Source organism: Pinus tabuliformis, chromosome 4_2, assembly GCF_031772625.1.
Source record: "Pinus tabuliformis cultivar Carrire ecotype Pingquan chromosome 4_2, CPIR1, whole genome shotgun sequence".
Taxonomy (NCBI): domain Eukaryota; kingdom Viridiplantae; phylum Streptophyta; class Pinopsida; order Pinales; family Pinaceae; genus Pinus; species Pinus tabuliformis.
In genome coordinates this window covers 360,683,476-360,699,186 of record NC_142304.1, presented here as the reverse complement: position 1 = coordinate 360,699,186, position 15,711 = coordinate 360,683,476, and positions in this window count along the sequence as shown.

Sequence of the window (15,711 nt, the reverse complement as noted above, 5' to 3'; positions counted from 1 at the left end):
CACTTAGAGCCTCGCTCTATTTATACATTCCCATGGTTCGCGTACCATGGGTAGGTTGACACATTCTAGATTACTTACAATATTTTAGGGCGGACTACCCTTAGGCTAGTGTTATAGACATATTTGGGCACTGAAAACCCAATCTTATATGTCGATAAACCAAGGGCTCTTTAATCCCTAAAATTGTTGTTTCCTACCCTAAAGGATCATGGTCAACTGATTACATTATTCCCCAAAAGTTCCAACTGAAAAACCACTCAGAACTGGCCAAAACTGGACCATACTGACTACTCCACTGTCAAGGTGAGATGCATACTGACTTCTACACTAGCTAGGTGCGATGCATACTGAATAGGCCTTCTGTGGATTGTGATGAGTGAGGATGGACAAATGTCCGAGACATTTTGCTAAGTGGATGCTCATGGAATCTTCCAGAAACTTCCCCTATGACACTTGCCTCTCTAAATTCGCCCAGGGATGAGTAAGAGATCCAAAAAATCTCCAAGTGGAACCAAGAACAACAAGTGGAATGATACTAATCAGAAACCCAGAGATGACTCACACCCTTGCAGACATCTATAAATGGATCCCTCATCTGAGAGATCTAAAGGCTGCAATTTTGTAATTTGTAAGGAAGTGTTGATAGTTTGTCTTTGAGAAAGAACATTGTATTGTTGGGTGATTTTGATTTTCATGAGGTGAAGAGGGCGTTGATGCTGGGAGGATGATGCTGGCTCAGACAGTTGGGTTGTAATTATCCCTTCTATTTTAATAAAGTTCTTTGAGTTTTCCTCCATACAATCGTGTATTTGTGAATCTTTTTATTCATGAACGCTATTGTATGTTCAATGTATTTCTGATTCTACATTGTTTATGATATAATAGATCGAGATGCTTTAATGGTGTTTTGTTACTTTGTTTCTACAGGTATTCTCTAAGCGGGACAAGTAGGAGAGGAGTTGCAAGCTCTATCAAGAGGGAGAGAAATCAAGCAAGGAGTCAAGTAGAAGATCCAAGTTGGTCCCTTTCCTTCTCTCTTATCTATCATACATAGAGGAAATCACAAATTACTTTGCTTGTTTGTTTCTAGGATAACTGCCAATCCTAGTGCGACTAGTAGATCGAAAAGACACTAGTTTTCCCAGAAACAAAATGGTGACTTCGCTAGGGAGCGAATAGTTTGTTTGTTTGTTGTTGATTGTTTGTTTTATAAACTATAGATAGAGCCTGAAGTTAGCCAGATAGCCTTCGAACTGCTCTGTCTCTGCAATTGCATAGTATATGAATGCTGCTTCAGTCAATCTCTGGTTTGGTTTTATGAATTGAACATCTGACTTACAAGCATTCTAGATGCCCTTTTGGTAGCTCAGTAACCTCTCAAGATTATGCCCCTGTACTTTGCTCTTTACTGTCCATAATAGCTCAGCTTAACTCACTGAAATCATTTGCAAATCTAAGCCAAAACACATCTCAGTTGTGCTCCCTAGCCCATCGCACTGTCTGTCATTGGAAACCAGTATGCATCACACTTCTCGAGTGTAGCAGGTGAGATGCATCCCTTTTTTTGTGAAGCACAGGTGCGATGACTGAGTAATCCTCTTTCTCTCCTTGAAATTTGGGGTTTTTGTCCTTGTTTTCAGCTCTGTTCAATTGTTTTGCTGCTTATGAGCAATATCTCATCACTGAAGCCTCCTTGCATTACATAGACCAGCCTCCATTGATTAGGATTAGTAAATTTTTTTATGTATTTTTCCATCATTTGCAATCCTTTGTCGAAAAGTTGTTTAAATCGATCTGTCATTTTGGTGCAAAAAGTGTCATAACTGTCGTTTTGTGTCAAAAAGGGGAGTGTCATAAAGTCTTCCTTCTCGAGATAATTTGATTGAATTTTTTGTCATGTAATTGATTTGATTTGTTGATATTTGAAGTGTCGAAAGCATCTTCTATTCGAAATTGAAAAGTGCCATTTAAGTCTTCCTTTCATTTTGAAAAAGAAGTTGTCGAAATGTCACTTTGAAGAAAATATTTCATATCTATACTTAGTTTCCTTTTTTTCATTTCTCACATTAAGGGAACAAAAAAAATACATGCATTTGCATTTTCACTTAGGCTGTGTGTGAAAAATGATTTAGGAAAAGTTCATTTAGTGTGTGCTCTTTGCTCTTTGTTTGAAACAATTGTAATCTTCTTTACTTAGTAGCTAGGATTTTCATTGCTAAAAATAAACAATGATTGTTTATCATTTTAGACTACATATTTAGGAAATTTACATCTACATCACGCGGTGAACCATTGAAAGGAAAAATTCTAAGCAAGATCAACTCTAAAATAAATTTCAATGAACTTAACGATGCTTTGGAACCTAATGCAACACATCTAGAGGTCTAGGCTAGAGATGTGTTCTAGCATCGTAAAATCTAGTAACTATCATTTTCATCGAAGGTTGGGTGATTCCTCCTCTTTGATACGACAAGTGCTAGCACGGACTTGTGCTCCCCGTACCGTTGAGTATATATTGGAAGACCACAATAGGCTTATATCCTTTATCCATAGGAAGTCGTGTCTACCGCCCTATCTATCGCAATACACTGAACATAGCATTTGGGAAGATTGACTATTGTACATAAGTCCTTGGTAATTTCTCTTTAATTTATCACCAAGGTGTATTTTGCAGTTTTGCGATTGGTTTGGTAATCCCTCTGTCTAGATTTCCAGAGTAGTCACTTTTGTTCCTTTTCAACTCCTTAAAAGAAAAGGCCCATCTGAGCACTTGTTACTTTAGGCTCATTAAAAATCAAAGGGGACTAAAGTCGTATTTAGCTTTTTCTTGACTCTCAAAAATTGAAAAAGCAAAGTTGTGTCAAAGCGTCATTAAAATTTATTAAATTCGGAATAACATCCTTGTTCCTTTGTTGATCTTAGGTTGAGATAATGGAGTCCACCAATCATGGAATCCCTCTTGAGGGGAATCCTAGTCCATTTTCTTCTTGGGGAAATATTAGTGCTCCTCATATGGCCACATTGTCTCTGCTAGGCCTGACTATTGGCTTGCCAGTGTGGCTGTTCTCAACATCTGTGGTTCAAAATAATGTGATTCCTTAGAAATCAAATCAACAACCAATTGATACTGAAGTTGACCCTTCGCCTCATTCTTTGTTTGTTTCTCCCTCCCCTTGTTCCTCTCCGCTTGGTGAAAATAGTGATACTAGTAACCAAGTAGCTGAGAAAAAGAAGAAAGGGAAGGAGAAGAAGAAGAAGAAGTCAGTTAAGCAAGGGGGCAACCATGAATTATTAGGTGAAAATCCGCACACCAAATCTCCCAGATATCCTTGTATAATTTGTAGAGGAAACCATTTTCATCAAGATTGTCCTTGCCTTCCACGAACCTTGAGAGAATGGTCTCCCCATTCGCACCATCCGGTGTCATCAACCTCTAGTGGTCATGTTGAGAGCACACCATCAACTAGTGAAAATGAAGTTCTTGGACAGAAAGGAAAGGTCAAAATTCCATGTGGATTATGTGAAGGGAACCATCACCTTCCCCATTGTCCTTTTTTGGAAGAGGCCAAAAGAGTCTTGCGTAATCATCCTGCTTCACCACAGTGAATTCCATCTAGATACAAGAAACTCACCTCAAGTCCTTTACTAGTTGAAAATCCGACTGACATAACTCAACCGTTGGTCGAAACGCCTATCGTTGAAAGTGAATCTTCTGAGTCCATACCAGACCAAAGTCAGCAGGTCGAGATGGCAGTCAACCCAGTCTTTCCTTTAGAAGGTCCACCTTCAGATGATATCATTCCTGAAGAGAGTGAGAATAATACTTTTTAAATTCTTTTTGTTACTTCAGAGTCCGATGAACTTGGGGGCAATCCACCCATTCCTTCACAACAAGAAGAGAATCCTCCAGTTCTCACTACTCAAGGGGTTAATTCAATCGTTTATTCGGAACCCCCTCTTAGCAGTTTGGTTACTTCCTTTGATTGGAATCAACTAGCAAGATCCTGCCTTCCTTCTAATGTACCATTCCGGATCATAGTACAAGTTTACAAAATGATCGTGTCTAGCACTATCATAGATGAAGGGGCATCAGTGAGTATCCTTTCCTCAACTACTTGGAAAGCGCTTGGTTCACCATCACTTATGCCTGTTACACAGAATTTGTCAGGCTTTAACAAAGGAACCACTTGACCATTAGGGATACTTCCTAAGTTGCAAATAACTTTGAGAAGGAAAGCCATTCACTTGAACGTGATGGTAGTCCAAGGACTGTTAGATTACAACCTAGTCCTCGAATGTGACTATGTTTACAACATGGAAGCTATTGTTTCAACACTCTTTTGAGTGATGTGTTTCCTGCATGAAGGAAAAACTATCACTGTTGACCAGCTTTCATTTCCCGGTTCAAACACAACTTCAAGTCAAACATCATCCCTAAATGGTCCTTTTGTGTCAAGAGTGTCTCTTCAACCTTCATTCCATCCACCTGATTACCGCAAGTAGTCTGGTGAATGTAACGAAGCTTAGGGGGCATGCACCCTTGTCTATTTTGAGATGAACCCAGCTGAAAAGATAGGTTTCCCTATAGGTTATGTGATTGGAAGTGTTATCTCACACCATTCACCTTCGTCTATTTGATGGACAAAGCCAAGGGAGTGTTTCGTCGGCTCTATTGACAAAACAACCTTGCTAAACCGCAGTGACTTCCATATGGTTACCTGGAGACTCTCCATTTCTCGATGCCTGGGGGCATGCAAACCTTTTTATGCGAGATAAAAATGACCAATTTCATTTTTTAGCCTTTTATCATTTTTTAGCTTTTTAGCTTTTTAGTTTTTTTAGTTTTTAAACTTCTTAGGTTAGGTGATTGGTCTGACAATGTCTACGCTGCAGACAGAGCAAAGGAAGGGTTTTTTCTAAGCTGCTGATGAAACCATCCTACCTAACCTCAGTAGTTCCTTAGCTTTTTAGTGTTTTTGGCTTTGTAGTTTGGCCGTTTCTAGCCTACATAAAAAGGCAATGAGCAATGTTTCTGCAAGGTTCAAGCTTGTTAAAAAATAAACCTGTCAACTGAGCATATGTTCCCCCAGAGTTCAAGCTCATTAAAAAATGAACCCACCTTCAGTAAATAACCTTTGTGATTGCCCTGCTATCAGCCTTTTGAGCCTTAGTTGTGTTCCTACCATCACCTCCATTCTTTTGGCTGATCATACGCTTCCACTTGATTGTTTACCCTTTTGAGGAACAGTTGCAATGAGTGGTCCTGTTAGCCACCCTCTTCACATCACCATGTTTTGAGAAGTTCCAAGATTACCCAGAACTAGTTGCTACCCTAAACACCACTCGTTCCTCAAAAAACGAGTCTCCTTTAAACTCTTTTTAGACTCGCTAAATATGAAAAGATTGTCGATTGGCCTTTCCAGCTCGCTAAAGTGATTGTAAGTGCCATCCCTCCTGTATATTCTAAAATTTTTAGACTTGAGGGATTATCTCATGAAAAAGTTCGAGCACTTGTCTTTTGGGCTTGCTAAAGTTATTGAAAACTCATCCCTTTTGTATTATTTTAATATTTTTCGGACTTAAGGGATTATGCTATGAAAAAGAATTGTTGCAGTTTCCTTTTTATCCCTTTTCAAACTCTCTAAACATGAAAAGGACTGAGTTATATTTCTCATTAAACTCACTAAAACAATAGAGACAAACTTGTCCACCCAGACAAGAATGAGTTTCACTGGCGTTATACTCGCTAAAACATAGCGACAGGTTTGCCTGCAGGGAAAATTATAGAACAAGCATATGTTATCCTCCTCAAGCTTCGAAAAAATAAAGAGGTACTAGTCAGCAATGACTGGGGAAAAAGGGAAGAAAACTTGAAGAATTTTATTGGTAGCAGGTCGCTCTTGAACATGACACTTTTACTCCATCACCATGATTGAGTCGGGTTGGGTTATTTCGTTCACCGGTCATATCACCATTGGTTCTCCATACCATCCATATTTTGGGGTTAATGCTACCAATCCATCTCATTGTCGCCGATATGTTCAAGAGAATTCATTTAGAGAATTCACCATCCAGTTAATGCCTCATCCACTGCAATAGCTTCACCCTCCATTTTTCATGACCTCCATTCCTGAACCTTGTATCATCAAATTGTTTTCACCTCTAGAAAATCATTTGCTTCGTTTCGTGTCATATATGTGGGATACCTTAAGGCCCTCCTACGACAGGTCACTTATTGTCGACATGAGCTCATTATCCAAGAATTTGACTTAGAAACAACCCTTTCAGTGCTTTGAAGCTTGCATGCCTCAATGGCAAGTTTCTCATTTCCGGCGACAGGTTTACATCAATGGCCTTTGACCGAAAGATTTTGCATGGTGTTCAACATCGGATCATATATTCACACCACGTGAATTGTATTGTAGTACCTTGAGGGTTATTATCATTATTGGTGATTCCTCTCATGCCTATTAACAGCTTACATTATTGGCTGGTAATCAGGCGATGTCTTTCCATGTTCAACTTCAGGACATCTTTTCACATGGATCGACTTGTACATCAGGCGAAGATTGAACGATTTTTGAAGACCCTAGATCTAATTTCATCCATCTGAGCTGCAATATATTCAGGAATATAAAAACATCAAATGTACACAGAAGCTACATAGATAGTCATCTAAGCCAGGGAAGATGACTCTTCATATGAAGAATCACCTGTCTGCAACTGCAGATGATTATCTATCCTATGTACATGAAAATGAATTTATAAAGCTAAGCATGGGAATGCCCGCCTCAGCTATATTGTGAAAATAATATGATGATAATGTATTGTATTGTATCTTATACAGGTCACCTTCCAGTTTGAATACCTCAGATCCTCGTGATAAAGCATTTCACCCAACATCAAAAGATTTATGACTTCATGCTTTAGGGGGCAACTGTTATAGACATATTTGGGCACTGTAACCCCAATCTTATATGTCGATAAACAAAGGGATCTTTAACCCCTAAAAGTGTTGTTTCATACCCTTAAGGATCATGGTCAACTAATTACATAATTCCCCAAAAGTTTCACCTGAAAAACCACTCAGAACTCGCCAAAACTAGACCATACTGATTGCTCCACTGTCAGGGTGTGATGCATACTGACTTCTACAGTAGCCAGGTGCAATGCATACTGAAGAGGCCTTCTGTGGGGTGCAATGAGCGAGGATGGACAAATGTTTGAGACAGTTTACTAAGTGGATGCTCATGGAATTTTCCAGAAACTTCTCCTATGACACTTGCCTCTCTGAATTCGCCCAGGGATGAGTAAGAGATCCAAAAAAGCTCCAAGTGAAACCAAGAACAACAAGTGGAATGACACTAATCAAAAACCCAGAGATGACTCACACCCTTGCAGACATCTATAAATGGATCCATCATTTGAGAGATCTAGAGGCTGGAATTTTGTAATTTGTAAGGAAGTGCTGATAGTTTGTCTTTGAGAAAGAACATTGTATTGTTGGGAGATTTTTCTTTTCATGACGTGAAGAGGGCTTTGATGCTAGGAGGATGATGCTGGATCAGACAGTTGGGCTGTAATTCTCCCTTCTATTTTAATAAAGTTCTTTGAGTTTTCCTCCATACAATCGTGTATTTGTGAATCTTGTTATTTGTGAATGCTATTGTATGTTCAATGTATTTTTGATTCTGCATTGTTTATGATATAATAGATCAAGATGCTTTGATGGTGTTTTATTACTTTGTTTCTACAGGTATTCTCTAAGCGGGACAAGTAGGAGAGGAGCTGCAAGCTCTATCAAGAGGGAGAGAAATCAAGCAAGGAATCAAGCAAAAGATCCAAGTTGGTCCCTTTGATTCTCTCTTATCTATCATACATAGAGGAAATCGCAAATTACTTTGATTATTTGTTTCTAGGATAGCTACCAATCCTAGTGGGACTAGCAGATCAGAAAGACACTAGTTTTCCTGGAAACAACTTCACCCATTACAATTCACGCTTTGCACACTTTGTGGAGCCTTTACAATATTAATACCCAAAATTGTGGGCTTTAAGCCCCAAAACCGTTACACAGGGCCTCCGCTAACCAACAGGCCCCTAACACAATCATCATGACTTGTCCTGAGTCACTCGTCAGCGCGGTGATATGCGGTGCCAATGCTTCGCGGTCCACCGTCACTGTGAGTGACACACTACGTTCTGCTGCTCCAACCTTGTGTCCTGCATCTCATCTTCAAGCTCCTACACCATTGCCTCTACTAATTTACTCAACCAATGATGCTTATTCTGCTCTACTCGGTTAACACAAAGCGATCCCTCATAGGAGTTTAAATCTAGCTAAGGTGCCAAAGGCGAGAATTCTTTGTGCCAAAGCAGCAAGTTTCCAATCTCTGGTCCAGTATACACACTATCTGGTGAAGCTTGTGTTGCATTTTTGCAAGAGAGATGTTGTTGTTCGCGAGATCCCAATCTTCAAGGTGCGTCAGAGATGAACTGTTAACTAATATTCCATCATTTGTCTCAAGATTCACCATCTTTCCCTTATCTTTCATAGATCGCCTGCCAGCCCGTGGTTTGGGTAGCGACATCTGGACCAGTCCTGTTACTTGTCTGAGAATTTCTGTTACATCCCCTATCGTTAATGCTGAGCTTGGCGTTTCATCTGTGGTCATCAACATCACACTATCTAGAAGGTCCTGCATCTCTTTTGGCAATATTAACACCCTCGGGTTTACTCCCTGATCGTCGAAGTGCAACGGTTCCATACCTATTGAAGGGCACTATAGATTAATTCTCTAGATACCATAGATTGTTCGGTGGATGCCCTACTGTGATTTATAGGCCTGTGGAAATTCAAATTTAGTCATTCCTTCCTTTTCTGGCCCATTAATGCTAGATTGACCGTAGATCATTCCAAATCGGGCTCGTACTTCATATCTTAATTGCCCACCTCCCGCTCCTTTTCTCCGTAACTCGAACATCTTATCATGAATAGTGACGGCAATGATCACTTCCGTGCTTGTCCATGTAGCAGCGCAGCCACTTCTGCGCAACCACGATCCTTGTGACATACAAATTCTATGCGTATAGCTATTGTCACACAGTTCCTTCACAGACTGCTTTATCGTCCCGCGCTCTCTTTCAACTGTCCAGAGCAGCGAGACTATACTTTTGTTGGTTAGTTAGGCAATCAACCCACCCATGTAGAGCTTCAGGCGACTACCATTTACTCTTCCTAGGAAGGGCTCTCCATTAAGCTTGCTGAGCTGGACTGCGCCTCCATCTGTGACTTCTTTGACTACATATGGTCCTAACCAATGCATCCGGAGTTTCCCAAGGAATTTCTCAAACTTGCTGTCATACAACAATACTAAATCATTTTCTTTGAACGTGCACAACTTGATATGGTGATCATGTCAAGCCTTTTCGTGATGCTTCTATACTTGCTAATGGAATCCCACCAGAAACCATTCCTCGTCTAGTTCTTCTAATTGCACGAGCCTCTCTTCCAATGCTCCATAGTCTGCCATGCATGTCATTGCTGCTATTCGCAAACTGGGTACAATGTATTCCATTGGCATGATGGCTTTCGTGCCGTAGACTAATTGGAAAGGTGTCTGACCCGTCAATTTCTTGCATGTGGTTATGGATGCCCATAGCATAGAAGGTATGTGCAAATCCCAATCATTTCACTGCGCATTACAGATCTTGGTCAACGCTATCTCTAAAATCGCATTTGAATGCTTTGATTGTCTGATTCTCTTGCAGATGATAAGGCGTACTTTGTTGATGATATACCTGGAATTCCTCAGTGAGTGTGCTGATAGTTTCATTTAGGAAGTGCGTTCGAAGGTCGCTCATTAGAATTTTCAGGCATCCAAACCATGTCAACACATTCTCAAACAAAATTGTGCAGCTGTAGTGGCCGTGTAGTCCTTAATCAGTTGTGCATCCACCCATCAAGTCAAGTATTCTGTCGCGGTGATGATACAGCGCGCACTCATCTTTCCTTGAGGCATGATGGGCCCCACAAAGTCAATCACCCATTTTTCGAATGGTTGTAGCGTCATCTATGGATTGAGAGGCATTTCATCCCTCTACAATGGTTTACCAATCCATTGACATACGTCATAGGCCTGACAGTACGCTTTTGAGTCTTGATGTAGAGTTGGCCAACATAGTCCAATGCAAAGAATTTTCTGTGTTGTCACCCTCCTCGCATAATGACCTCCTGCAACCCCTCCATGTGCTTCTATGAGGATCTGCCCTCGTCCAAATTTAGGTACATATCTTCATAATATTTCATCATTTCCCATTTTGTAGAGGTGCCCTGCGATAACAGTAAAATCCGTCTCGCGTACTACTAATTCTTTCTTCTACTGGACTGATTACCCCTGTGGCATGGTTCTTGTGGTTAAGAAGTGGATTATATCCTCGAAGTGGCCATCCGCGACACGCATTGGATAGAGCTGTGCATCAGGTAGTCCTTCCTCCAAATTTTTTGGCTCCTCACCGTTCTCAATTCAAGATAGGTGATCTGGGCCTGCGTTTAGGCGTCATGGATTTACGATGACCTTGAAATCATATTCTTGAAATAGTAACAACCATATACAAATGTGCCTGCCCCCAACATAGGCTTGTTCACCAGGGATTTCAACGTGGAGTGATTGGTATACATTTTAAAGTTCCCATCGAGTGGATAGTGGCGTTATTTCTGGAGCGCATATACCATCGCCAATCCCTCACGCTTAGTAGTGGAGTAGTTATTTCCTTCTTTAGACAATTGTCGACTTGCGAACGCGATTGGGTGATCAATTCCTTCTGCTCCTTCCTACGTGAGTACAGTGCCCAGCGCGATACATGACGCATCAACGTGTACATGAAATTCAATGTCCCATTTTGGGAAAACCAAAATGGGGGCGGATGCCATCTTTTCCTTTAGAATCTCCAGACTCTTCTTACAGTCATCATTCGAGCAATATGTAGCGTCCTTTTTCAACAATTGTTCCATTGGTGGCGTGATTTGTGTGTAGCCCTTAATAAAATTTCGATAGTAGCGAGTGTGTCCCAACGTGGTACGGAGTTGTTTGACACTGCACGACGCTTGCAAACTGAGTATGACAGCAATCTTCGCAGGGTCCACCATCAGGCCTTGTCTACAGATTACATGGATGAGCAAGTTGCCAAAAGGGATGAGGAATGTACAATTTTTAAGATTTAGCACAATCTGGTGTCGCCGAAACGTATCTAGCATCAACCGTAAGCTTGCTACATGTTTCTTGACTATCCCAAATACAGTCCAATCATCAAAATAAACCTCCAAAAACTTATGAATGAATTCTTTGAACGTGGCCACTACTACGCATGAAAATATCGCTGGCTTGTTCTTCAACCTGAAGGGCATAACGGTGTACTAAAAACATCCCCATTCAGTCGCGAAGGTGGTCTTGCTCCTATCTTTCGGTGCAATCTTGATCTGATGGTATCCTGAGAACCCATCCGTGAACGAGTACGCTTCCTGTCCACCAACATTCTCCAGGACTTCATCTATAAATGGGGTCGAGAATGGGTCATGAACACAGGCATCATTTAGTTTTCGAAGGTCCATGCAAATTTGAATTTCACCCTTCTGTTTTTTATTTTGTACTATCATAGGACTCACCTAGTCAGACTCTTCCACAGGTTCAATAATTCCTACTGCAAGCATTTTGTCTAATTCTTCGCGGAATTTTTCCTTAGACATCGGATTCAAACGCTAAGGATGCTGCTTAACTGGCTTCACGTCCAGTTTCAGAGTTATCTTCATCATCCCCAGTTCACCAAGAATCCCCTTTAACTCTTTCATTTTGGTCGAGAATAAGTCTTGATATTTGCGCAGTAACTCAATGACTTTATGCACCATGGCGTCATCCCAATAGTCCCCAGGGTCACGTACTTCGGCTCTTCATCTATACCAATGTTTACCTATTTTGTTTTTAGTGGCACTGTGATGTTGGGGTCCTCAATCGATAGTCCTCGAATTTCGCAGCTCCCTTCTGTTTCTGGGATGTTAATGTTTCGTGGGTCCTCATCATCATCCTCTACTTACATGTTGTAACATTCTAGGGCCTGGCTTAACTGATGTGACCATACTGGTTGCACCATTCCTTCTAGTTCCTGTGGTATTTTGAAAATGGCAGCTTTCACAACTTGCAGTGCATCGTCAATAGTATCCATCCATTGGTCCTCAAATAAGAACGTTAATAAAAATACTTTCCGCAAGATATCCCATTCACTTGTACCATGTCAGAGTTATGTCTAAGTATACCAATTTCTTGGGATGACATCTAGGGTATGATAAAATAAGTGTACCCATTCTCGCTGGGGTTCTTCTCCATAGGCTTTTGTCCATTTTGTGAGGTGTATGTGAGGGTCATCATGTCCATTGTATTTCACGGTTATTCGTAGCTCCAGCTTCCCAAACCTTATATGCATCATCCTCCTACAGTCACGCCAATCTTCACAGGTTCCTTCAAGTGTTCCCCACCAACGTGCAGGCGTCGTGCGCAATGCCCACTTTAATGCATCAAACCTCTAGTGTTCTCGTACTACACTCTAGAACTTGTTCAAGAATTCATCCACCACTATCAACCCGTCATATGTTGGTAGCTCTCGATCCTGAGCTATTACACAACAAAGTGACCAAGTCATCATGTTGCATTTTAATGTTGTTACTCCATTCAATCGATTATGTCAGCGTTCGTCTTCTTCATCTGAGTCTGAGGTGCAGGAAACTGCGCGCTCCCATGATATTCTTCCCTTTGTAGTCGAGTTTACCCAATCCTGATCTGGCACAGTTATCTTGTAGATGCAATCCAAGTCATCATCACTTCCCTTGTTGCACACAGGTTCAGTGTAGTGCACTCCTTCGACTAGATCTAGCAGAATGACTACACGTAGGGAATTTTTCTAAAATATCACCTTTCACTTCTTTAGGTTGATGACTCCATTCATATATGTGGCCTAGTCTATTCCTAGCAATGCAGGGTAAGGGTTGTTGTCATCCACAATTTCTATTACCCCAAAATCCGTTTGTGTGCTTGCGCCTTTGATGTCCACTGTTACTCCTTGCAATCTCCCCATGGGCAAGATCTTTTGTTGGTTCACCATCTATAATTGAATAGGCACTCACTATAATGCGGGCCTACCCATGCATTCCCATGTCTGTTTAGGTAGCACATTCGCATCTGAAGCTAAGTCCAAAATGACCTGATCCATCTCATGGTCACCAATATGTGTCATCAATTGCATTTCTCGCCTGGTGCACAAACCATGCTTGCCTAATTTCTGGACCATGTGTGGTTCGCCTGACCCTGCACACCTAGTTATCAGCTCTTACAATCCCTTAACTACTTTATTTTCCCATAGTAGCTTCATGCATGTCTCTAAAAAGGCAGTTAGCATAGAGGAATCCATTTCTAGCTCGGGTTGATCCTTACTACCTAAAGTAGAGACCTCTACGAAGCTTTTCTTAGCTTCCATAAATGTCTCCTTCGCACGTTCCAAGTCGAACATAGGCTACTTTGTAGGGGCCTTGCAAACCCATGTGTCTTCCTCATTTTGTTTCCCCTTATCCTCCCCTATGGCTATGCCACTCCTGAGCATCATGTTCACATTAGAGTCTTCCTCATGTGGTTCGAACCTCATCATTTGGATGTTCTGTGTCAGAGTGGGCTATAGCACCCCTTTTTTGTGCATTTGTGTGATCAATGTTAGACAATCTATCATTTCATGATCAAACTGTTCATAGTATGCGCAAGATAATCTCTTCAGGTTGGTATAATCACAAGTGTAGTGCTTAGGGCCTATGCAATTGTAACAAATTAGCTGTCCACGACCTCTCCCAGGCCCCATTCCCCCGCGATCTTGATCTCGCCCTTGGAAGCCAGCCCATACTATTGCTATAGCTGGATTGAGGCCTCACGTTTCTGTCTACATTTGATAAGCTAGATTCCTATCCATCATTAGTTCATAGCTTCGACATGTTCGCTCATCATGACCCACTGATCTACAGAAATTATAGTATAATTGTTACGAAGTCTAGGTATATTTTTGCAACAGGTGACAGTTGTCCATTGCGTGCTTTCCTCCTACATGACAAATCACACACCAGAGAGTGGTGGACACACTCATACCTGCTTACGCCTCTGGTGTCAATGGCATTGGTCCCCCTCCTGCCAGATAGTTCGTGAATATAGGACAGTGATCCTTATCGTGACCCTTGCCTTTACATTTTATACACCATACTTCTTTGCGCACCTTTGGTCGAGGCACCCTATCCTGATTCAAACTCTGCATCTCTAAGCATAGGTTTTGCAGTTGCATGTGGAGTTGTTGAACTCCCAACCCAGGATGTTGTATTGGAGTTTCATGTGACCTCATCGCTATCTCTAATGCTTCAGCCTGGGTTGAGATCTTCTGCTGTGACAGCGTCATCCTTATGTGTAGTTTCAGGGATGCCACAAACTAGGCACAATGTTGCACATCTAAAAGAATCATATTAGCCTCACAGATCATACTCTTCAGGTGTTGATCCAGATCCCATGGAGTCTCGCCTAGAAGCCTTGCAATTTCCTTAAATCTAATGATTAATTGAGTTTTTGATTTTGGTCGGCAAAACTCTTTGTTCAATGCATCTTGGATCTCCACTATTTCGGCATTTGGATGATCATTAGAGTGCTTAATATACCACATCAATGCATGATCCTACAGTGCGCTCACTAAAGTAGCATTTTTAATGTTATCATCCATAATGCCTTGGGCTTCCCATAATTCCTTTACCACATACCATAACTAGTCTGGTTCCACATTTCCTATGCCTCCAAATATGGGCAACTTGATTGCACTTGCCATTCCAACCCTTGGAGGTGGTGGAGGTGGAGTGGGTGGAGATGGACTAGATGTAGGTGAAGTGGGTGATGGCGTGGATGGAGGTGGTAATTGTGAAGTGCACTGCTTTATCAACCGGACCGCGATTCTCGGAGAGAACCTAGCGAGATCCTCCTCACTTTCTTGCAAAAGTGAAATCAAGGGACTATTCTCTAATCCTTCGATCCCTTTGTAGCCTCTTCTACTCTGTGTTACCCCAGACATCAATGGATTCACATAACCCATGTTTCACATAACAACATTTTAATCCAGGTATTCGACAATTTGATGTACTTACTCCACAGTCCCTTGAGAAAAGGTCTTTCTGCTTCACTGTAGCTTACAGTTGTGTCTATCACGAACTCAGTAATAAACCCTCCTATTATCCGATCCAGCAAATGATCTATAGCCTGCGCGATCTTATCTTAATATGCCTCTAGCCTGCGCACCAACTCATGATTCCACACTATCAGTTGATCAAGTTTTCACCTTCCCTAACTGTCGGCTAGCCTCACGATCCAACCATACAGTTCTAATGAGAAGGTCATGAAGAAGATCTCGTGGATCTCTATATATATGTAGCGATCTAGACACCTCTTCTTAGATATATGTAGGGTTTTTTTTCCTATACCGTGAACTCGTGCAACTTCTAATCCAACAAATCTTCAATCTCTTTCTTCATAGGGTTCCAATGTTCTGACATTAGACATCCCTTAGATAGATCCCGGTTCCATAAACGGAACCATTTGTTGGCTTATTGGTCCTTGACCCAGGTTCAGAAGAGTTTTAGACAAACAAATC